Consider the following 24,710-nt stretch of genomic DNA (forward strand, 5'->3'; position numbering starts at 1 on the left):
TGTTAGCCCTACCCTTGAATTGTCCTGTGGGCTTTCAAATGGCCAGTGCCTCCTACATCAGACCTCATTGTGCCCTAGGCCAGGGACCACATCCTTATTCATCCAGTACAGTGCTTCCCAGCTTCTCTTTCTCCATCTTACGTCATGCACGAGAATATTTACCTGGCACTTTGGGATAAATGCCTGAGGCTGCTCCTGGTTGGCGGTGACAAACCTGTGAGCTCCAGCTCTCCTAGGCCCTGCCGGATGCGCTGAAGGGATCAATAGCTAATGAGAAGCTCTGATCCAGTGATCCCTTCCTTACCCTTTCCTTGTCAGAGGCGTGGCTAGGTCTTCTCGGTGACCTGGAGGCCATAACTTGATTCTGGCTCCTTTGGTTGCTCTTACCAAATCTTACTATGCTGGCAACCAGACCAGGGATCCAGAAGACCATGGCAAAGCACTTGGGCTGCCTACTCCTTCCCATACTCTTTTATTCACTTGACAAATATCGAGCACCTACCATGTGCCAAGTTTATACTAGCCTCTGGGAATACAGTGGGGAACAAAATGAATATGGTCCCTGCCCGCCCAGAGCTGACAGTCCATCAGGGAAGCCTGATAATTAACCAACAGTTATAAGAAAGTCTGATTAGTGTTATGACAGATGTACAGAGACGCTATAGGATTGCTTAGCTGAGGAAAACAACTTATTTGGAAGGGGGGTTGAGTGGTTGAGTTCAGGGAAGACTTTTGATAGTTTTAACCCCCTTTTGAGTTTTCCCTTAATATATTCCTAGCTATATATAACTGTGGGGAGTTAGGGGGTGGCATATAGTATAGATTTTCCATGAGTTTAAATTCCACAAACCTTTTCCAGACACTGTGTTGGATGTTTGCTCTTGTATTACCTCCCACAGCCCTCACAGCAACCCTGAGGCAGGGTTTTGTGTTGTCTCATTATCCTTGCAGCTCAGAAAGTTCCCACCGTGAGTGTGTAATGGACATACATGCTGGGCTCTTTCCCGTGCCACCCCGAGCCTCTGGGAGCCCCACTTGCTCTTAGTCCTGCTCCTGGGAAGACACACCTCTAAATTCTGAGAGGCCAGGCCCTCCCACCCTTGAAGTCTTCTATGTAGAAGCAGTATCTGAGCCAGCAACAATTTCCTCAAGATGTTTGGTTGCTTCAGAGAAGTGTTCGCTGCACATCAGGGCAGCAACGGGACTTCCTTCATGGCCCCCTTTTGTCAGAGGTGGCAAATGCCCTTCCCCCACATCATCAAGGACTTCCTTTCTGCCAGGTGAACCTGTCCCACAGCACAAAACGGTGATCCTCCAGTTCTCAGACCACTCCAGCCAGAGGCCCAGACAATGCCCAAGGCAGAGTGAACTCCCCAGAGACAGGCCCGCCCATGCCCTGTTCTGTCTGATCGTGGAGATTTGGCTCTTCCGTATTGTGAACACAGGAGAATGGTGGGATTTTTGTTTCAGACTTGATGATTCTGGCTGTATTTTTGGCAGAGTCACCCATCTTCCTTTGTGTTTACAAATGGAGATATCAGTTAACCTCTTTCCCCCCCCACACACACAAATTACTATAAGGCAGTGGTTCTCAGAATAAAGTCAGGGACCACCAGGGCCCAGAGAAGCATCCATAGGTGGGCTGCGGCTGATTTTATTGCTTATAATGTGAAAAGGTCTATGCTTTCCGTGAAGGCAGAACTTCAATCTTCTTTCTATTTTCACCTCAAGTAAATGCTACGTCAGGCCTCTGCTCCCACTGCTTTGTCTACCAGTGATGCCTTTCCCTTTGCCTGGCCAACATCAGCACTTTTTCCAAATCTCAGCTTCCCCTCCTTCATGAGGCACGTCCTGACCACCGTCGTCTGCACGGTGGCCTTGACCTTCTCACTTTGTGCCTCTACTGTGCAGCACGCACATTTTTATGACAGCGTCTATGATGCTTTATTTCACGTGTCTCTGTCTTCACAAGGTGCAGGACAAATGCCCCGCAAATACTTATTGAATGAGCTCATGTGTTTGTGCTATGGAAAAAGCCTTGCCCTGGGGGCTAGGAGGCCCAGGCTCTGCTAAATGTGTGAACGTGGCTGAGTCATTGCCCAGCTTCTGAGCCTCAATGTTCTCTTCTTTAAATTGTGGAAGTTGGAATTGATGAGACCTAAGGTAAATTCCCACTCTGAATTTCTATTTAGAAGGCAAAATAGAAAGAACATTGCGATAGTATTTTATGGGTTAACTTGGCTAGTCTACAGTCCCTACTTAATCAAATGCTAATGTAGGTATTGCTGTGAAGGTATTTTGTAGACGTGATTAATGTTCATAGTGAGTTGATTACCATAGATAAACTGGGTGAGCTTGGTTCAATCCGTTGGTAGTTCTTAAGAACGGAGCTGAGGTTTCCCTGAAGAAGAGGGAACTCTGCCTGAACACAACAGAATCAGCGCATGCCTGAGAATCCCAGCCTGCCCTTCCTGACAGCTACTTGACACATTTCTGATTTGTCTCGGCAGTCCCCACAATTGCAGAAACCAACTACGTGCAATATATCTCTTTATATATATCTCCTACTGGTTCTATTGCTCTGGTTGAACTCTGACTGCAAGCTTTCTACTCATGGAAACCTCGGTTAAAACGCCATCTCTACCACTTATTAGCTGTGTGATCAATCTTAGGAAAGCTGCTAAGACGCGCTGGGCCTCGGCTTTCATATGTGTAAAATGAGGGTAATAACAACTTCCTAGTGAGTGATAAAATAATAGTAACTACGTTAGAGTTAATAAGCAGTTACTGATCACAAGAGAAGGCAGAGATACAAAAGTATTTGTAAAACAGAAACTCCAGATATTTCTACCTGCCGTGTTTCTACTTTCACATTTATTCTTCTTTTGTTTGCTTGTTTCAGAGCACTATTACTTTTGGTATTTCTATATACCAGCTTCTGTGCTAAGCACGTTACATGTGTTATTTAATTCTCCAAACCCTTATATTATTAAATGGCACAATGAATGTACATAATGCTAAACTGTCACACCTAGCACATTGAAGATGCTGAAAAAGAATTAATTCTGACTTTTCTTTTCCTTTGTCTCTATAATATTTTTAAATGATAACCTATCTGAAGGCTAAGCGATTCTTTGCATCAATTCAAATGAGTCTTTACAGTGATGGGGCAGGGACGGAGGTACAAATCTGAATGGGGGGGCAATTGGTGAAAAGGGTACTCTATAATGTTATGAGATTTTTTTCCTTACTCCACTGGTATGTACCATTAAAAAGTCTCAGAAACAATGGTTTAGACTGTGTGTGTGACTGAAAGAAACCAGGATATGGGAAGACAATTTAGTTCATGTACTCTTATCTTCAGGTTGCTGGGCAGATACACCTCTCTGAACATTCAATTGCCTTGGAATTCTAGTACCTTCTGTATGAGGGTTTATGGAGATTGTTCATATGAAACAGAGAGGAACAGGAGCTACCTCTCACTCAATGGAAACAGAAATGTTTCCAAATGGTTTCCAAATGGCCACCAGAAATGTCATAAAGTCAAATTCGATAACATCCGTCCTCTTCATTAACCCTACGTCTGTTTCACAATCCGTAAGTCAGGTTAAAAGGCGTTGTAGATGCAATGCTAGCTGAATGCGCACGGCTGGACTAGGACTTGTGAGAAGTACAGATAGTACTTGATAGAAGTACAGATGCTTCTCGACTTACAATGAGGTCACAACCCAAGAAACCTATCTTATAAGTTGAAAATACCATAAGTCCCAGAAAAATGAAAAAAATAAAAAAATAAAAGAAAATACCATAAGTCGAAAACGCGTTTAATACTACGCTGCAGAGCACCGGTTATTTACACTTGTGGTGGCGTGTCTGACTGGGAGCTGTGGCTTGCCACCACTGCCCAACCCTGTGACAGAGCACCACACTGCACATCACTATCCAGGGGAAAGAGCGAAATTCGAAGTTTCTACTGAATGTGTATCACTTTCAAACCATCGCAAAGTCGAAAACTTCTAAGCCGAACCGTCTTAAGTTGGGGACCATCTGTATTTACCTCATGGTGTTACTTTTGAATGGATTAATATACATGAAGTTTTTCAACAAGGCCTGGTACATTACAAGCACATATAAATGCTTTCTATTATTAATATTTGCAATGGGCATTGAGTATATAACCGTGTGTGCATACTTCAGGATTCTTTGGGTAGTAAGCAACAGAAATCCAGCTCAAACTAGCTTAATAAAATAGCAGGACTTATTGGATTACATAGCTTGCCGGTGGACAGGAGAGGTTACATAACCAAAGGAGGAAGTATCAGAGCTAAGGTCTCACCCAGAAGGGTGAGTCCAGTAGGGGACTCAAGTCTCCTCACTCTGTGCAGCACTGCTTGTCTCTGACTGTCCTTGTGTCTTGGCATCATTCTTTTTTCTGAAGACAGATTTACTTGGTATCAGAGAAGAGGTCTACTGTAGATCAAAAGCCACATTCTTTCATCGCAGAATCCAAGAAAAATGGTTACCCTACCCCCTCCAATTCAGAGAATTTTATGAAGGACTCTGATAGTTGACCTTGAATCACGTGCTCACCGTTGGACTAATGCATGGCTTTGAAGGGACATCATATTCTGTCTGGGTCACATGTCCACCCCACTGAATGGGAGAAATCATCATAAGTGAAAGCCCACCAGGACCATGTGGAGTAGGAAGAGGTCCCCAAAGGAAGGGGACCCCCCTTACCAGAGAGGTGTAAGGAAAGCACATTAGAGAGATTAAAACAATAGCTACCAGAGCTGGCTACAAATAAAACACTGTTCCTGCTTCTAGTAGGAGAAAAACAGGTACAGATAAATTAATCATAATTATCGAGCATCTATACCACGTCAGGTGCTGCAAAGTTGGTGGTACAGGAAGGAGTAAGATACTCTCATTCTCAGCTGCTGGTCTTACAGAAGTATTTTGCTTTCCCCAGAATGTTCCTGAATGCCCTTTGCCCACTCCAATATTTGAAATGCAGTAGATAAACTAGGGCAAAGATATTATGCCAGACTACAAAGGAATAAAATATAAGCACTCATTTTCAATTTGGAAAGGAGCTTGTCTGGGCAGTATTTTTATTATTTTTTTTTTAATTCCTTCATGGGGAAATTGGCTACAGTGGCTGAATGATTAATTGGCATTGCTTTGTCTGAGTGGAGACCACGCTTTTAATTCTGAAGGATTAAGGGGCTTCTTTGGTCACTTCCTCTATTCTTTACTGATCACAAGAGAAGGCAGAGATGCAAAAGTATTTGTCAAACAGAAATGCCAGACATTTATGCCTGCTGTGCTTCTACTTTCTCATTTTAATAATTATTAACAGCTTCGCACTGGTTTTTTAGGGCTGCTATCACAAATGACCACAAACTGCACATCTTAAAACAGAAATGTATCTTCTCACAGTTGTAGAGGACAGTAGTCCAAGGTCAAGGTGTTGCCAGGACTATTCTTTCTCTGAAGGCTCTAGGGAAGGATCCTTTCTTTCTTCTGCCTAGTTTATGGTGATTGCTGGCAATCCTTGGTGTTCCTGGGCTAGTAGATATATCACTCCAACCTCTGCTTTCTTTTTCCTTGTGTCTGTTTGTTTCTTTTCCTCTTCTTATAAGGACACCAGTCATATTGGATTAGGGATCTCTCTGATGACTTCACCCTAATTTGATGACATCTGCAAAGACCTTGTGTCCAAATAAGGTCACATTTCACAAGTACCAAGGGTAAGGACTTCAACATATCTTTCTGGGGGAGACATAAACTCATGACAAACCTGATCTCATTTACAAAATGTTCAAAGTGACTTACAAAAATAAATGAAACTGGGATTTCCCAAGCCTCTCACCAACTTGAAAGTATGAAGAATGTCATATCCACTCCAGCCTTAATCTGTTAATTATAGTGGCGATCTCTCTCTACCTGTTTATGGGGAACCTCAGTGCCTTTTGAAAATCACACCAAAAAATAACAAACTCAGGAGCTCCTTAGGAGAGATTCTCCCACTGGGAGGAAAGACCAGATTCACACTTTTGTGCCTTTGCTTACATGGGGCCACACCTCACCACCTCTGTGGCTGGTGACACCCTGAGCATACTCTCTGCTAGTAGGCTCACTGCATTTCCATGGCAACGCTGCACTGTGGTTTGTGGCCGTGGAAGGGACTTAGGCCCTTGCTCTCCATCTGGTTGCACTTTGTCACCATACTGCCTCGTTTTACAAAGTTTGTCCTGAGCCAACCCCTGCAGCCTGAGGTCCTAAGCATTTGTGCAGAGGCTCACATCTGGGCTAGGACCACTCCTTCTGTGGGCATCATTTCTGATTGTCTCCTCACGCACCAGAGCACACAGCTCCCCTGCCTTCATTTCCCTGTTCTCCTTCCAAACACACAAAAAAGCAAACACTCTTCCTATTAATTCATGAAACTAGATCCCAGAAGAGCCCAGAACAAATTCATAAAATCCTTAGCAAACAACCAAACTTTGAATCTTGATTTGGCTTCACCCCAAAAACAGGAGCCCAAAAGCATCTGCTTTATACACAAATCCAACTCCACAAAATTGATTTAAAAAATCTGAGAAAGGAAGAAATAAATGTAGAACTGAAATAAAAGGCCAGAAGAAAAAGATTATATATAGAAGCACATTGTAAATCACATTGTAGTGGCCAAAGAATCAGCAATAAGATTCAGAGTCTTCAAACAAAACAAAACCAGTAGTTCAGGAGGAACAAGATTTGCTCTGGTACTGTGGTCTGACATTTCTATTTCAGTTAACTTTATGTTTTCAGTTTGCTGCTTTGTCACATCAAACCCATTTCCCTTTCCTCCTGGGCACAAAGCTAGACTATCAGGTGTCGCCATGTGACTAGGCTCTGGCCACCGAAATATGGCCAGAAGTGATGTGTGTAATTTCTTGGCAGAAGCAGATAAGAAGCAGAGGTACCTTTCTCATAGTCTCTGTCCCCATCTACGAGTTGAATGGGAAAAAGTCTGACCTCCATGAGGAGAGTAGAACCACAGAATGGAAAGAGCCTGGGTTCCTGTAGGTTTATGTGAAAGGCTGCTGGGCCATGCCACCCAGACCAGACTGTGCCACAGAGACAGGTAACCCTGTATTGTGTTAAGCCACTGAGACTGCAGGGTTTAGCTATTACAGCATCTAGTGTCCTTAAGTAAAATAGATGGGATAACCCTGGCCTTCTTTGTGTTGAACTCCTCTTCCACCCACTTTCCCTGAGGCACCAACAAACGTTCCAAAATATCAATTGCAACCTCTCCCAGCACAATAGAAAATATTCTACCAGGGGAGGTCTCGCAGTCACATCGATGAATTCTGAACTTTCTTATGATGTTTGTTTCTCCTGGATCTCTATACCTTCAGGCTAATACGACTTTACTCTTTCCAACCTGATAACTATTCATTCTTCTTAACAGAAGAAACTGAACTGAGGCTGGATTTGGAAAGTTCTGCATTCTCTCTGGCAACACTGCAACATCAGAGAGTCGTTTCCTTTGATGACAAAACACAAAGCGTGTATTCTTTCTCCTGCTGAGTGACAAAGCAAAGCTGCCCACATGGCACACTGTCCAGAACAGCAGGTCTTCACAGTCTTCTCAGAAGAGCCAGGCAGAATGGAGAGGAGAAAGAGCTGACCCCAGCCCGTCGTCTTTCACAGAGCAAGGTAAGCATTAGCCTGACATGACGTTCCCAGGCATGCTGATATGGCTGATGGAGTCCCTGTGTCATACCATTAGTACTCTGAATGACTCAGGCATTATTGTTTTCTGGTAGGTCATTTTGACATAAAATTCTCATGATGAATGGCTTTGCGAAACTCACTGGGCAAAATGTTCATTTCCTGAGCTGAGACTGCAATTAGCAGCCAATCAGTGAAGCCAATCACTTAGCACTTCCACATTACAACTTTAAGAGTATGAAGTCTCTTGGTCACTGGTCACTTGCTAAGACACAGAAGAAGCACTGGTCTGGAAGTCACATGACCTATTACTGATGCAACAATAGCCACCACTTATGGGGCACTTGTGTGTTTCAGATCATTCTGGGCACCTTTTCTGTGTCATCTCAAACATCTCCTTTCAAATAGGCTATAATTTGCATATCTACAAATTTTGTAGATATCGTCATTTCGCAGATAATTTCATAAACATTCCCATTTTACAAATAAAGAGAATAAGGTTCTGTCTACAGTATGCTCCACTGTATGCTAGTCCCTCCTGGAGATAGGACTCTGATTTTGAGGAGTTTAAAGTCTCTTTAAGAAAGTGAGACTTTCTAGAAGTAATTTGAGAATCATAAAAGGTAGCATACAAAGCTAGGTGAGTCTATTTGCTTCTCCAAGCTTGATGGAGCCTGAAGGTCATGGCTAGAGTGAGTGGGGGTGAGAGTCATGGCCAACCTGAAAGGTAAGGCTAGGATTACAGGGTAAAATCAGCTCAGTTACCAGATATTGGGATGGATAAACCCCAACAGCTGAATGGGAGTATGGCCAGCATTGAGGTGAGGGTGGAGAGACACAGTGGACATCAGCTGGGAGAGAGGAGATGGGTACTCAGGCGGAAGCTCAGGATCGCCTGTTCGTATTCTGTTGGGCAACTGGCCCAGGGACGCCCTCAGGTCAGTGACTCTTAACCTTGCCTGCACCTAAAAGATGCTGGGGGGAGCTTTTAAAAAATACTGATGTCTGGTCACTATCCCTCAAGATTCTGATTTAGTGGGTTTGATTTAATGGGGTTGGGTCTGGGTGTTGGGATTTTTCAGAGCTGCCTTGATGATTCCAATATGAAGTCAAGACTGAGAACCTCTGCCTTAGAGGTGCCACCACTCACCTGCCTGATCATTTATCTGTGTCTTTAATGGGCTTCCACATTCACTGGTTGTTAGTTCTATTCTGATACTTATAGGGGCTTTCCTGAGAAGGAAAGTATTAAAGAACCCTGGAGTTAGAAAGGGCAGGCTCCCTGGAACTGGTCGGACTCCTGTTAGACCTTGAAGGACTGATGTTTCTCTCGGGACAGGAGGGGCTGTATAGTAATAGAACCAAGGAGTTGGGCTGCCCACAGGCTCTCTGCCAGGTGAAATCCTGCCTTCACCTAAGGGAGTAGAGATGAAGCCGCGAAGAAGCTGATGAAACATTTCACAGTTTGGCTGGGTTTTGCCTTGCAAGCACGTGGTCCTTTAGGGTCTTGCCTTCTGATCAACCTCACAATTTCCATCTGCAGATTTAAAAAACCTTTATGGAGCCCCTTCTGTGTTGCAGGCACTGTGCTGGGGGCTTTGTCATGTTATCTCACATGATGTATAGGGCTTTTGCTTTTTTCTTTTTTACAATGCCTTATCCTTACCTCTTCAGTTTTTAGAGATTCCATATAAACATCTTAATCAGCTGGATTGTGGAAGATGGATTAGCTTTACTGTTTGGGGCTTCCAAGAATAGCTAATAATAATAAAATAATAATAATAATTAATAACAATAATTAATGATATATTAATTATATTATTAATTATTGTTATCATCATCATCTTCATCATCATTTATTGAGCACTTACTATATCCCAGGCATGGGGCAAACATTTTAGATTTTTGCCATCCCAATTCATTCCCATAACAACCCTAGAGCTGTATCATTCCCCTTTTAAAGATAAGGAAATAGATGTTTCGAGACTTTAAGTAAATGTCTAAAGGTCCTTTAAAAGTCTTTGCAGGACTAATGTTCAGATCTGTTTGGGTCCAATCTGACTGTTCTGATACCCTAGGACTGTGGTTCTCCTCCACCTTAGGGGCATATCAGAATATTTATGGCACTTTTTAAAAATAAACTTTTTATTTGGAATAATTTTTGATTTTCAGAAAAGATACAAAGACAGTAGAGTGTTCAAGTCAGATTATGTTGAGTGTTAAAATATAGATATGAAAAATCTGATATAAAGAAATAAATGGTTCCTTCAATCCATGTTTGTTGAGAGGGGTATTAAAGATGGCTTCACCGACATTTGTGCTACGTTCTAAAGGATGAGTAGTGTTCCAGCGACAAAGTAGAAGACAGGAAACGTGTTCAGGCACCAGCAACCTCATAAACAAAAGCACAGCTGCCTGCGAGCTCATTAGCATGTTTGGGCAAGAATGAACTCCAAGGTGGGTCCAAGGTATGAATTCATGGTAGAAAGTGGTGGAAAAGGTAGATTGGGGTCAGAAAAAGAACCCTGAAATATTTTTTGAATAACCTGATCAGATGTGTCCATTAGGATGAATAGTTTGGGCTACAGACGGAATGGATTAGAGATTGGCTGGATTGTGGTTCTTCAAACCCCACATGTCCAATACTGAATGAATTCTCCATCCTTCTTCAGCATTTCTCCAGGTAGTTAAGGCTTACCTGTCGTAGCCACTCAATCTCCAGGTCTATTGATTTTACCCCCTTCTCTCCACTGCCCCGCCATCACCGTAATTGAGGCTCTCATTTCTTTTCTGAGTATTGCGTTAGCCTCCCACGTATTCCCTTGCTCACAGTGTACTCTTTTAATTCACCTTCTTCATTATTGGTAATATTTCCAGCATGCAGAACTGATTTATGCAACTCCTGCGCTCAAAATTCTTCAGTAGCTGTCTTTACCCATAAAATAAAACTTGAAACTCTTCGGCATTGCTTCTAGGACATTTCATGATAGGATGGATTCCCTACACCCCACTTCTTGCCACCTATTTTAGCATTTCATGCTTTAGCAACATGGAACCACTTGTGGGTCCCCCAAACACCAAGTCTTCTTAGGCCCCTGTGTCTTGGCAGGTGCCATCTCCTCTGCTTTGGGCACCATGTATCCACTTGCAAACTCTTGCTCATCCTTCAAGGCTCAGCCTAAAGGGCACCTCTTCAGTGAAGCCTTCCCTGATCCCTCAAGGTAGCCTCAGGTGTGCCTGTATCTTGGACTTCTGCTGCATTTTGTACCTACCTACATCATTAAGGTAATCTTCTTGTTTGTTTATTTTCCCACATGTTGGTCTTCTTCCCTTATCATGTGCCTATCATGATGCCTGGCACAACTTAGATGCTTGAGAAACAGATATAAGGCAAAGGATGGGACAAAAGGAAAATGGAATGAAATAGGGCAGGGATGGAGGGAGGGAGGGAAGAATGGAAGGAAGGACCAGAAGGAAAGGAGGGAGGGAAGGTAAGAGGAAGAAGATGGAGATAAGCCTGAAGGTGGTGAGAGTAGAGAATGCTGGTTTGGCCGGCTGACCTCCATTTTCTCCATGCAAAAGAAAAAGTCTGAAGGGCCCTGCTGGGCTCCATTCCACCCGAGACTGGATTTCAGAAGTAGAAGTGATAATAGATACAGAATTTGAAGTGCAGTTCTGTAAAACAAATAAAGAGAAAGCACATAGGCAGAAAAGAATGTATAATTTCTGGATTTTAAATCATGACACGAATATCAGTGGCGGTGGATCATCTATGTGAAAATAAAAAAGAAACTGCTTCATGAAGAAAATGAGGCTTTTAAAGCAATCTGTTGCTTGAGAAAGCAGTAACATCTCTATGTTTTGAATAGCAAGTTTAATGAGCCAAGTTTTTTCTTGGAGCACCAATGTAAGAGACTGAAAGTATAATTGAATTTCCAAGCAGATTTTGGAGAGAAAAAAAAAATCTTAAAGGCAGGCCTGAGTGAAATGCTGGCAGACCAAGATTTAGATGGAACACCCTAGAAAGATGAAGATGGTTATGGTTCCTTCTGTGCCACCCCAGGATAATTCTACAGAAGCAGAATGTTCTCTTGTATATTCTGTCAGAATTTTTCAAGTTTCTGTAGCGTTAACATTTATATAGGTAAATGAGGAGCAGAACCCAGGGGCCCTTTTCCCCACAATACCACACATGACGTGGAGTCTTGAAAAGGCCCATGGGAAGATTCTTCTGTTGAACTGCCTTCTCTACTTTGGGATCCCTTCAGGCAGCCTGTTCTCCCCATGTCTCCATTTCTTTGATTTCTCTGGAAACAAGTACTCTGGAGCTGTGGTTCCTGCCTTACATTTTAAAATATCCCCAAGAATTTATCCTGCCCAGAATGGCTATTCAGTCTCTGAGACATGGGAAATCCAAATTGGCACTAAGGCTACTAGTGCTGGTGGGTTCTCAGGCCCTGTGAGAGCTTCTTCCTAATCTTTTCAGACCAAGGCCCAGCCCTGCCCCAACCCACCCAGGTTGTCCCCTCTAAAGAAGGAAGGCAGGTTTCTGGCTGACTTAAATAGTCATCCTTTCATCTCCAGGTGTCTCAAAATGGCCAGCAATCGTCCTCCCTGGCAGGGTGGTTGTTTTCCCCTCAGCTTTGGCCAGGTTCTCTCTGTCCTGTAGGTTTCCCTGCAGCACATCAGATAGATGTTCACGTTGGCTTTACGTGTAAATGAAGCCTTCATCCCTTGCTGTTTTCCCTCCCATACCGCCGATGGATGAATAGGACAGATTTACCCAGGAGATCTCTCCTCACCTCTTTGAAGGCAACTGAAAACTGAATCGCCAAAGGGAAAAATGGCCAGACTCTATTAAAACGGAACTCTGACCCGCAACCTGTAGCAACCAGCCTAGGAAGCCAAACCACAGTCTGCATCAGCCAGTCCGTGAAATCAAACCACAACCTCTGTAGTAACAGGTCCCAAATGGTCAGAACTTATCAATAACTTACAGCTGCCCTACGTTTGTCCTCACTTCCAACTTAGGATCAACCAGAGAAAGTTAAGCATGTTCCCCTACCCAATCACATAGGGTGCTCTGCTTCTAGTTACCCCACCTACAGCTTCCCCGCGCCAACAGCAACCGATTGAGGGCTCCATTGTTCCTACAAACAGGCAAAAAGAATATACGGTGATAGAAATAAGAAAGTGGTTGGTGGGACTCTGTGGGTGTGTGAAGGTGGTAGTGATGAGGTAAATTAACTGGAAAGGGTTATCAGGACAGTGTCTAGATGGTGCATCCAGTTGTCAAAACTTGTTGACTTAATTCTTTAAGATCCATGCACTTTACTGTAATAAAATTATACCTTGTATCAGGAAGCCGCTAGGACCCTGTACCATGCCCTCCAGGGGAGAGTGGGCGGGACCTAGGGACTCACTGGTAACAGACATGGCAGACGTGATGGGTTGTCACTTCTGAGATTAGGTGTCAAAAAGACTGTGGTTTTTGAGATATTCTCTTGTCCTCTTGCTATCGCTTGCTCATTCTGGGTGAGAACCGTTGCTGTGATGTGAGCTTACTCTATGGGGAGCCCATATGGCAAGGAACTGATGCTTCTGACCCAGAGCCAGTAAGGACCCAAGGCCTGGCAACAGCCAATGAACTTGAAAGATGATCCTCCCCCATTCAAGTCCTGAGGTGAGACTACAGCCCCTGCTAATATATTGATCGCAGCCTTGTGAGAGATCCTGAACCACCCAGCTAAGCCGTGTCTAGATTCCTGGTCCACACAAACCATGAGATCACAAATACCTACTGTTTCATACTGCTAACTTTTGAGGTAATTTTTTATGCAGCAATAGATAATGAACACACAGATGGAATTGGTTCAGATCCATTTTTTTAAACACGAGTTAAAAAGAAAGTGAAGCACAGTATCCCTAGTACATGCTTCTGTTCTTCTCGTAGTCAGAGGATCTGCTCTGCCCATTGTGATTTACTCAGTTGCCCACTCCAACTCTTTCCCTGGAACGCCTTCTTCCAGAATAGCAGTTTTGCAATACAAAAGTAAGTGGGATATACAGACATATTCACAGAAGACCGTCTCCAAGGCGCCGGTTGAGAGACTCACCACATTCTGTTACAGGGAATTCAAACATCCTGACACCCCGAAAGGCTCACGGAGGGAGGGAAGTTGGAAGAGGGGCTGTCTCTTCCCTCAGATGGATGGCCTTTATCCTAGAATCTTCCCTCACGTCTTGCCCTCCCTTAGCAGGTGAGGGCGGGGAGAGCTGCAGCCTGCATGGCCAGGGTCATCTTTGCAGGAGGGATAGTGAAGAGAGTGTGCACTTTGGAAGCACATGGATTCACCTGTATGAGCTTGGGTGAGACTGAGTGCATTGAAGGAGTTCAGGAGATGCTACCCCACAATGTGCCACTTTGGTATATGAATTATTTTAAGCTGAAGGCACTTGAAAAACAGCAAATGCCGAGAGACTTTCTCTGAACTCCCCTCATCTGCCCAAAGACAGATCCTCTAAAAGGAACTCAATTGTCATAAATTCCTCCCCTGGGGTTTCATCACCCAGAGAAGACTGACTCTTATCAGAGGAGAGAAGACTAGAAGTCAACACCACACAGGCATACTTTGTCACAAACTATAATCTGTCTCATCTATTCTTCTAAGAGCCCATTCATCTTCCCTAAAACTATTTACTTTCTCCTAAGTTTGCCTACACCTGCCTCCCCTATTAAAATGGCATATAAGCTCTCAAATCTCACCCCTTTTGAAGGTATTCACTTTTGTATGTGTGATGCCCCTGTACATGGAATATTAAAAATGAATAAATGTGTATGCCTGTTCTCTGGTTACTATGCCTTTGTCAGTTTATCTCATAGACATATTAGGAGAGTAGAGGGGATGTCTTTCTTCCCCAACAGCAACATGACTGCTTTTGAGCCTTGGGAACCTCATCTATGAAATTAAGATAACTCCTACCTTGAAGAACTATTATAAGAATTAGAGATATGCACCAACCTGGACGAATCACAAATGCCTTATGCTAAGGGAAAGCAGCCAGATTCAAAAGGCTACATTATTGTAATGATGAGCAGGGAAAAGAAAAGGGAGGGACACACTAGAGAGGGGCTAATTAATTTATTTAACAATATCTAATCAATTTATTTAGCAATCTGCAATAGCAAAAGACAAAGGAATGTGCTAATGATGGACTAATAATGGAATGGGTTAATGATAGAAATTAAAGGTGGCGAAGACTAAACTATATACATGGATAACAATGTCATTTCAAAGGAATGCACATACATACAGGTTTAAGAGATCCCAACATATGTTTACTATTGATCAAAAATCACTTGGCTAAATACACCAATAACATTAATCAGGACTATCTAAAAGCAGTAATAAACTCTATAGGATAGCAATTATTATAGTAAATGCCAAAAGCTCACCAAATCGTAGGAAAAACAACAGTGGGAGGATCAGGAATCAACACCTTGCCAGGTCTGCAGCTGGGAAAGCTGAGGCATCTCCCACTGCTGCTTGCTAGTTCCCAAGAATGTTACTGCTGTTGCAGTTGTTGTTGTTGCTGGAAGTTAAGGCGTCTCCTGATATTGTAAGCTGTAAGCTGCATACAAGTTTTCAAGATGCAAACAAATCCTCAAGAATGCTAACTGTGGGGAACAACACTGGAGAGGCCGGGAACCAGCCAGACCTCACCAGGTCAGTGGCTGGAAGACAGGACAGCCCCTGGTGTTGTCAGCTGCACGTTGCTAGAAGTTTCCAAAATGTTAGAATGATGAAAAATCACCAATGACAAAAGACGAAATCTTTTTTCATTGCCAACTGAGATCTGTCTTATATATTTTCTCAGATGTACCTTAGAGCCAAGCTTCTTGTTCCTGCCTCCCCCCTAGGGAATGGCCAGTTCCGGGAGGGTCCAGCAGCTACTGTGACAAAAATATTGCTTATCTGGCTGAAGGGCCAGTTCATTCCAAACAACAACAACACTTACTGTTCTCGCCTGGGACCATCGGCCCAAGGCCTTCCAAAGCCCAGTAACGTGCCTGTCATGTCACTCTCATATAACTTAGTTACTTCTCCACCTCATCTGCTGATGTGGGCAAAACAGACAGAATGCAACATCCTCCTATATCTCCTGCTGGGAACGAGACCAGGGAGAAATTTTCTCAACCCCAAGCTAACGAATACCTCATGTGCAGTCTCTCATGTGAGGGAATAAAAACAAACTTCAATCTGACCATCCACCTCTCATGGGGGAGACTAACATCGCCCCACGTGAGGGAAGTAGACAAACAGACAAAAAAAGCTAACATCAGCCAAATGAAGGCAAATTTTCTTAACATCTTCCCTACAATTCGGCCTCAAAATGAGCATTCATTGGTAACAGGTCATCATTGCCACTTGTAGTATATACTCAAGTAGCATTCCAGTACAACTGATAAAACTGCCAACAACATGAATAATTTATAGTTCAAGGTTAAAGCTTCAGTATCTAACAAAGCCCGGGAACAACCTAATAATTGTCTTTCAAAGTGCTATAGGCCTTGGCGGCCTCTAGCAACTTTTTGCTCCAAAAACCATAATAAACAGTTAAGAAACACCATCTATGCCTAGCCAAGAATTTTTTTACGTTTCTTTTTCCCGCTCGCCATTACAATTATATATGACGTTTGCAAAGGACAAAACTAAAAGGACAGAAAACAGGTCAGTGAATGCCAGAGGCCCTGGCAGGAGGGTGGACAACAAGGGGCACGAGAGAATTGGGGGGTGGGTATGGAACTGTTATACATCTTAATTACGTGATGACTGCAAGACAGTCAGTGTCAAAATTCACCAAACTGTAGATACAAATGATGAACTTGACTGCGTGTAAGTTATACCTCAATAAACTTGGTTTGAAAAATACTGGCAGAAGTAAAAGGCACGACACAAAAATGCTCTCATTCTAGCCTACCTAATAGTCTCACAGGCTTAGGTCGCACCTCTGAGCTTGCTGAGGTTAGTCCAGGTGCCATATAAGTAAAGTCTGCCTGTCACACACTTCCCTCCCAGCCTCTAAAATTGCCTGCCGACTTCTCCCTATCTTGGGGGATTTGGCAGTTTCGGGTACCCAGACAAGAAGGCAGGGCAGTGTATGACCTAGAACAGTATTAAGGCCACGCAGAACCAGCCTGACCATCTACTCTGATTGAAACAGAGATAGCATCCTGTCCTGTTTTTCAGGATCCCATCAGGTAAAAAGGGAACAATGAGAGTCAGCCATTTTCATCGGTAATAGCGTTTATGGAAATTAATATATATGTGTATAAATATATATGTATTTACTCCAAATATAATGTTGACACAACCATAAAGCACTGGCTACAAATCAGATGTATATGTTATATGTAACCTGTTGTAACCTGCTGAGAAAGTGATGAATTTCCCCTCCCTTATACCAGGGAAATAAAAAGCTGGAATTGTGAGTTTTTAATCAAACCAGCAAATGAGAAATAAACAGAATATGCCAATGGTGCTTGTTAATCTCCTCAAAGTTTCCACAGGGATGGTCCCAGCCAGAGGCCTTCATTTCTATGGAAACCAAGAAAGGCAGTTTGGATAAAAGGAAATGAAACCAGGGCAAGGAAAAGATTGAATGCATTCTGAGCAAGACTGAATTCCAAGTTTGGTCAGCCAAGGCAGTTTGAAGCTTTGGAGGCGAAGCCTTGAGTTTCCCAGCACTGACAAAGGCCTTTTGCAGCCTGCGGGGGAGGGGGGATCCCAAGGTCATGAACCTTTTTAAGCCTCAGTTCTGCCAAGGAAATCCAGCAGAGGCTTGTGTGTGTGTATGCGTGTGTGTGTGTGGGGGGGGGGGGGGGTGGCCAAAAGCGCTGGCGAGAGAAAAGAAAAAAGGAAGTAGTTCTTAAGACCCCATAATTTGGATGGCATCCCTCTTCTGAATCAAATAAAATTCAAATTATTAATGCCCGATGGAAATGTTCCTGATGCATGATCTGCTCAGATCACTCATGTCCGTAGTCTCTCTCACCAGGAGAAAATACTCTTTGGAATAAGTACAGGGTGTTAGAGAATCCAGATAAGCAATAGAAACAATCCATACGTTCATTTCTAATAATCGAGTTCTTCCTTGCCATCCCTTGACCTGAGATTCCTGAAGCAGGCTCATGCATAATTTATAAACCAAAGAAAGCCCTGCACTTGCCTCCACTGTAACACGGGTCACAGTACAGCAACAGGCTGCTTGCTTGTCTCCACCACCAGATTCCTCACTACAAGTCAGGGTGCATGTAATTCACGACTGTATTAACAGAACCAGCTCAGTGCCCAGCCCTTATAACAACTACTGCAACAGGAGCAGCTAACCTTTTGGTAATAACAAGTAATACACGTTGCCCTTGGAATGTGCCAGGTATGCTTTAAATTCTTTACATGCATCTACTTCTAAATTCTCTCTGTTGACTAATATAAAATAATACCGAATGTCAACTATAATTTGAAAAATAGTGGGGAAAAAATTCTCTATGTTGATATTATACCCATTTTATAGATGAGAAAACTGAAGCACAGAGAGTTCAAGATGCTTTCCCAAGGTCAGTGCTAGTCATGGTACGGCTGGCTGTCTGCTCCAGACCTGCTGTTCTTGCTGCTGTAACAATATGCTCAGGAAAGTTCTGTTGAATGAATGGCTCGCCGAGGACCCATCCTTGTCTTCTTCTCTCTGACTCTTTCCCCACCTATGGTTTTTACTATCTTCTGAGTTTCAGCTCCTACATCTCTGCAAGTGATTCCTAGAACTGTATCTACAGCCCTGATTGCTCTCCTAAGTGCCAATTTCCACTTGAGAGAAAGCTATCCCTGCCTTCCATGTGTTTATGGTTTAGTCAAGAGACACACAGATAAGCAAGATGAAATCATTCATCCTACGCTACCACCTTACCTTCTCTCCTTCTTTTTCTTTATATACACACATACACACACACACAACACACCAGAAGTCCATATCCTCCTGTTTTCTCCTCTGCAGGATATAACTGACCAGACCAGGATGTCTTGCTTCCCTCTCTCCTTGTCTATAGACCTAAAGGCCCTCTAAAATTCCTGAATTAAAAATGAAATCAGATTTGCAGAACAATTCCATAAGGGAGACAGATGAGCAAAGCCATGGCTTTAATTTCCTCTGCCACGTGGGATGCTGTCTTAATTCAAAATTGTTAATGTCTTATGGTTTTTAAAAAATGACAGCAAGTCAATCACAGGACCCACAGGCTAAAGTGGCAGACATTTCCAAATAAGATTCACATTATTAATGCCTGACAGAAATGATCCTGATGCCTGAACCATCTCATGTCACTCTTCTCCGTCGTCTCTCTCACCGAAAGAAAATACTCGTTGGAAAAAGTACAGGGTGTTAGAGAAACCATAGAAGCAATAGAAACATTCCATACATTCATCCTGACAATCGACTTCTTCCCCAACGTCCCTTGACGTGTAGATTTCTGAGGTAGGCTCATCCATAACTTGTAAATCGTAAGCCCAAACTACCAAAACTCAGATTAATTTGTTGGTGACTGGCCTCTACCTTTTTCTGAAAGGAGAAGAAAAAGGCTTCTATTCCATGTGGCAAATATTAATTGCAAGTCCACACCACATGCCGTAAACAGTGCCAGGCGTGGGGGCACAAAAAGGAAAGATGTTTTCCCGTGTGCATATAGTTTAGTCAAGGAGACACACACAAACAAATAATGGTAAAGCAGAGAGAAAAGCCATACACGTTAACAGTAAGAAACAAAGCAAAGAAACAATTCTGATTTGGGGAATGCATGGAGTCAGGCGAGGATTAGGATCTTTGAAGGGTTAGGGTCTCTTAAACTGGGACCTCAGAAATGAGTACCCATCTCCTGTGATCCAACCAATCCCCTGTGATCATCCAATTGAAAATGTTTACCCATTTGAAGGGTTGGGAATTACATCATATGGCTGTTTTAATTTTTATTTATCTGATTATTAACTAGGGGGGAATCAACATCTTTTCATCTGATTTTATAGCCATTTGGTTTTCCTCTGTGGATTGCCCAATTATTTTTCCATTGATTTTTAATATATTTTTTAAATGATTGATTTGAAAGAGTTTGCTAGTAACTATACTGCAAAAATTTCTAAGTCAGTCTTTCAATTCCCTTTTGTTTATAGCACTCTATGCCATAGAGAAGTTTCAACTGTGATATAGTCAGATATAGCAATCCTTTCCTTGATGGCAGATACCTTCTGTGTCTAATAAAAAACTCGATCTCTAATCTGAAGGTATAAAGATAGTCATTTACATGATTTTTTTAAAGCTTTAAAGTTTTGATTTTCACATTATTTATCTAGTGTTTATTTCGTGTATGGTGTGAGATAGGAATTAATGTTGTTTTTAGTCATATAGTCTTATTTACTAAACAATCCATCCTTTTCTCACCTACTGTTATACCATCTCCATCATATGCCAGGGTCCCACCAAAGTGTAGGTCTACCTCTGGGCTATTTTCTTCCATTAGTTTGTTTATTTCTACATCATTGTTCCTTTCTTAAACATTGTTTTAAGTGTTATAGCCATCAAACTGACAAGATATAAAAATACTAACTGTGGCAATTGTATAGAACATTGGAAATTCTCATACAGTGCTAGTACGGATATAAATTAATACAATCACTTTGGAGAACAATTTGACATTAGTATGTATGAGATTTTTCCTTTTTATAGCTGAGAAGTATTCCATGGTATAAATATACCACCATTTGTTAATGGATTTATCTTTGGATGTTCATTTGGTTTGTTTCCAGCTCTTTGCTATTATGAATAAAACTGCTCTGAGAATAACTTTGTTGGCATAACTTTTTATTTCTGTGGGTAACTAGAGGTAGAATCAGTCAGTCCATGGTAAGTATATGTTTATTATAAGAAACTCCCAAACTGTTTTCCAAAGTGATGGCACTATTTTAAATCCCAAAAAGTAATTATGAGACTTCCAGTTTCTCTACATGCTTGACAAAACTTGATATTGTGACTCTTTAATTTTAGCCAGTCTAGTGTGACGTGGTAACTCATTACGGTTTTAATTTGCATTTATTTGATGACTGCTATTGTGTATATTTTCACGTGCTTCTTAGACATTCATATATTTATTTTGGTGCAGTATCTATTCAAATATTTTGCCAATATCTTACTGGGTTGCTTATCTTCTTACTCTTGAGTTGTAAGAATTATATATATAATCGGGATTCAAGTCCGTTTTTAGATACATGCATTATGGATATTTTTTCTCAGGATATTTGTTTTCTTTTCTCAACAGTATCTTTCAGAAAGCAGAAGTTTTTATTTTGACAAAGTCCAGTTTATCAACTTTTTCTTTTATGATCTGCCTATCAAGAAATTTTTGCTTACCACAAGGCTGTAAATATTTTCTCCTGTTTACTTCTGGCGTATGAAATGAGCTTTTACATTTAGGTCCATGATTCATTTCCAGGTAATTTTTATGTATGTTACGAGATGAGGTTCAGAACTCATTTTTTTCCGTAAGTATAATCAGTTGACCATATGTGTGAGGGCTCATTGGACTCCATTCTGTTCTGTCATCTATATTTGTGATCTTGTACCACAACTACAGTGTCTTGATTATTGTCATTTTAGAGCAAGACTTGAAGTTAGTGTAAGTCCTCTCTTCCAACTTTTTTTCCCCAATGATTTTTGTTATTCTAGGTCCTCTGCACTTCCAAATAAATGTTTGCAACAGCTTATCAAGATCTATAAAAAGTCCTTGAGGATTTCTCTTGGGGTTGCATGGATTCTATAGACCTATAAATCAATTTGAGGGCAATCCATGAACATGCTACATCTCTTTGGTTAGGTCTTTTTCAGTTTCTCTCAGCAATCTTCGAAATGAAATGTGTCCCCCAAAAGCTGAGTAGAATGAATGAAAATAGGTACATATACAGATATACCAGTGTAAGTTTCACTAAGGATAAATACTCATAAAAGCTGCCATAAAGAAAAATACAGTATACATAAAGTAGGTCAACTACAACGGAGCAAACATTAAATCAACTGCAGACATTGCATCATCAATATTGGAAGCTAGAATATATTCTAGCAATATCTCTCCAAGGTACTGAGAAAATGTAACCTGTGACCCTACATCCAGTGGCACGGCTGTCCCAAGGGATGGTTGCAGAGAGGCAGAGTATTTGTGTCCTTCCATATAGACAGAAGGTATAATGTCTGACCACACAGAGGATAGGCCAGCTGCACACCCAGTCAAAGTGCAAACTCGCTTCCTTCACGTCTACCTGAAGGCACACAGCTGCAGCTGCTCCACCCGGGTCAGGTGAGTATTCCATTCAAGAAGCTCTATTTGGGGTTTTTTGGATTGAACCCTCTTCCCTGCTCTGGGTTCTTTCCTGCCAGCCCACTGGAGCAAGAATTGACTATGACTCTAGCATGTTCCAGAACGTTTATTCTGAGACAAGGTGAACCCAAGGTCAATCTCCCAAAGTTAGTCTCCCAGGCGTACCTGCCCTCCAGCAGATCCATACCTGAGCCCCCTTGAAGCCAGTTCCTGCTCCAGTCAGTCACCATGGGGACGAAATTCATTTCAGAACTGCAGGGACTTGAAGAGTTAATCTCCCACAATCTTTCTGGAAAATAATAATAATAATAACTTGGTAAATTACTTGGAAATTGGAAAATGAAGCTAAAAACAAAGATTTTTTAAAAAATGAATGGAAGGGTCTACAAAAAAATAGAATTATTCCAAGGTTATAATGAAAAGACATATTAGATGACAGTTGTACAGGAAGTTTATAAGACAATTGTCCCAAATTAGAATTTGAAGCCAAAGACCTCCAAGATGACTATCTCGAAGAAAAGAATGTATTTCAATCAACAAATCATATTTAAAACCTGGAAGTATCTAGTAATTTAATAAGAAAGTCGCTTGTTTCCCTCAACAAGAAAAAATGAAAGAATTAGAAATTCCAGGAAAAGCAAACAAACAACTGTGAGAAAATCCCAGTACAAAGATGACACAAACCAAAATGACATGACTTTGAGCAATGGGGAAACGCATGAGGAGAACTCGTTTGATCTGTGTGCTTGAACTACACAGGGTTAGTTACACATGATTTCATGAGTATTTGGTTCTGCAGTAAGTAAAAAATACGTAACTATAATATAATATTAGTGGTGACATTTTATTTTTTAGAATCAATCTGTAGATAAAACAAGAAGTAAAATTAGAAATGGTTAAAAGTACTTCCCTTTAGGAGTTTAGATTGGTTGATGGGGCAATAGAGTTTGAGACTAGTTTTTCATTTACCTTAATTTGTACTGCTTTGAACTTCTCCAAGTATAAGGGTTATTTTTAATAACAATTAAAAAAACAAACCCAATGTTGCTGTTTTCAACCAGCAGGATCAGGCTGGCTTATGCTAAGCCTAAATGACATGAAATGGAGATTCTATTTAGAACTCAGAGCCACGAAGAATCTGGTCACCGAGGCAGAAAAACCACTGGAGGACCACACCTGGCCTCAGTTGTGCTCTGTTGTGTGTCTGTTCTGCTGCCTGCTCCCTGGCAAGCTCTGCTCTCATCCTTAGAGCTGACACACTCAAGTAATGCTTTCTATTTCCACCCTGTGTCTGTCCTAGACACAGGTCGGTGTCCCAGCTCCTGGGTACTGAAGAAACACGGAGAGAAAATGCATTGTACGCAACTGTCTGAATTGGAACTATAGTGAGTCCGGAAAAAGGAACCACTTCCACTGGCCCAAGTTTTCAGAACTCCCCTTCTAGACCCTTCTTGGTGGTAACAGCTGTCAAGTCCTATGAATTCTAGGATTGCGATCAGTCCTGTGCCCTGCAAAACTCGGACACGAGGAACCATGGACCATTGATGGCCTTCTCTCTGCAGGGCAGGAAGAAATCTGTTTCCTTCCACCCTCAGCTTCGTGGGAGTTGGTGTAATGGCCATTAGATTCAGAAACAGTCACCTAGGCTGCAATTCCAAACTTACCATTTTCTAGCTGCACAGTCTGGGAAAGTTTCTCAATCTCTCTGAGCCTCAATTTTAAAAACTGACAACTTGAGAATATTAACTACCTCCTTGAGTGGTTATGAGAATTAAATGAAATAATGTGCATAATGTGCCTAATTCACAATCTGGCACATTGTACAGACACTCACTCATCTTTGTTCTCTATTGCCTAGACATAGCTAGGGTTGAATGAAAGTATTCTTGCCTTCTGAAGGGGAAGCAGGATATGGCACCCTAAAACATGCCACTTCAGCATATGGATTGTTGTGAATTAAAGTGACTTGAAAAACAGCTGGTGCAAGAAGGACACTCTGACCCTCATAAGAAAGGAGGAAGTAAATCTCCCATGTGAAAGTCACCCTCCCCGGACCAGGCGGAAGACAGACATCCTTATTACTAGAGATAGGGAACTTAGGGCCCAGAATGCTATATAAAGAAACCTTGTTATTTCCTCACTAACTTACTACCCCAAGCCTGTACTTCTTTGTCTTGCGATTCTTCACAAATTTATTGTTTCTTTGTCTAAAAGGTATAAAAACTGCATGCTTGGGTCACTTTTTTGAATCTGATATTTTTAATGGGGCTCCTGTATATATGAAATTAAATTAGTTTTTCTCCTGTGAGTCTATCTTATGTCAATTTAATTATTAGACCAGCTGAAGAACCTAGAAGGGAAGAAGAAGGGAAAAGTTTTCCTTCCCTACACTTCATCTCCCAGTAGAAAGTTTTCTGGGACTGGAGGATCTGGTGTCTCCTGCAGCCCACAGACGGGCCCACAGCCTCTTGTCACTCACTACCTGTGCTTGGTGAGGTATGGTTTTCAGGCAGATTCTCCCTTCATTCTGTTTCCATGGCAAGCATGCTGCAAGCAGTGGCAGTCTCTGGCT

At 42.0% G+C, this 24,710-nt stretch overlaps 1 protein-coding gene across 1 annotated transcript in view; it reads left to right on the forward strand.

Moving 5' to 3' along the window:
* The first annotated feature begins 7,642 nt into the window (after positions 1-7,642).
* The window catches only part of IZUMO1R (IZUMO1 receptor, JUNO), a 29,491-nt gene continuing 12,423 nt past the window's right edge, over positions 7,643-24,710 (forward strand). Inside the window, exon 1 of the mRNA XM_033120556.1 lies at positions 7,643-7,710. The gene's annotated coding sequence lies outside the window, so the exon portion shown is untranslated. The remainder of the gene's footprint in view (positions 7,711-24,710) is intronic.

Source organism: Rhinolophus ferrumequinum, chromosome 11 (genome assembly GCF_004115265.2).
Source record: "Rhinolophus ferrumequinum isolate MPI-CBG mRhiFer1 chromosome 11, mRhiFer1_v1.p, whole genome shotgun sequence".
Lineage (NCBI taxonomy): Eukaryota > Metazoa > Chordata > Mammalia > Chiroptera > Rhinolophidae > Rhinolophus > Rhinolophus ferrumequinum.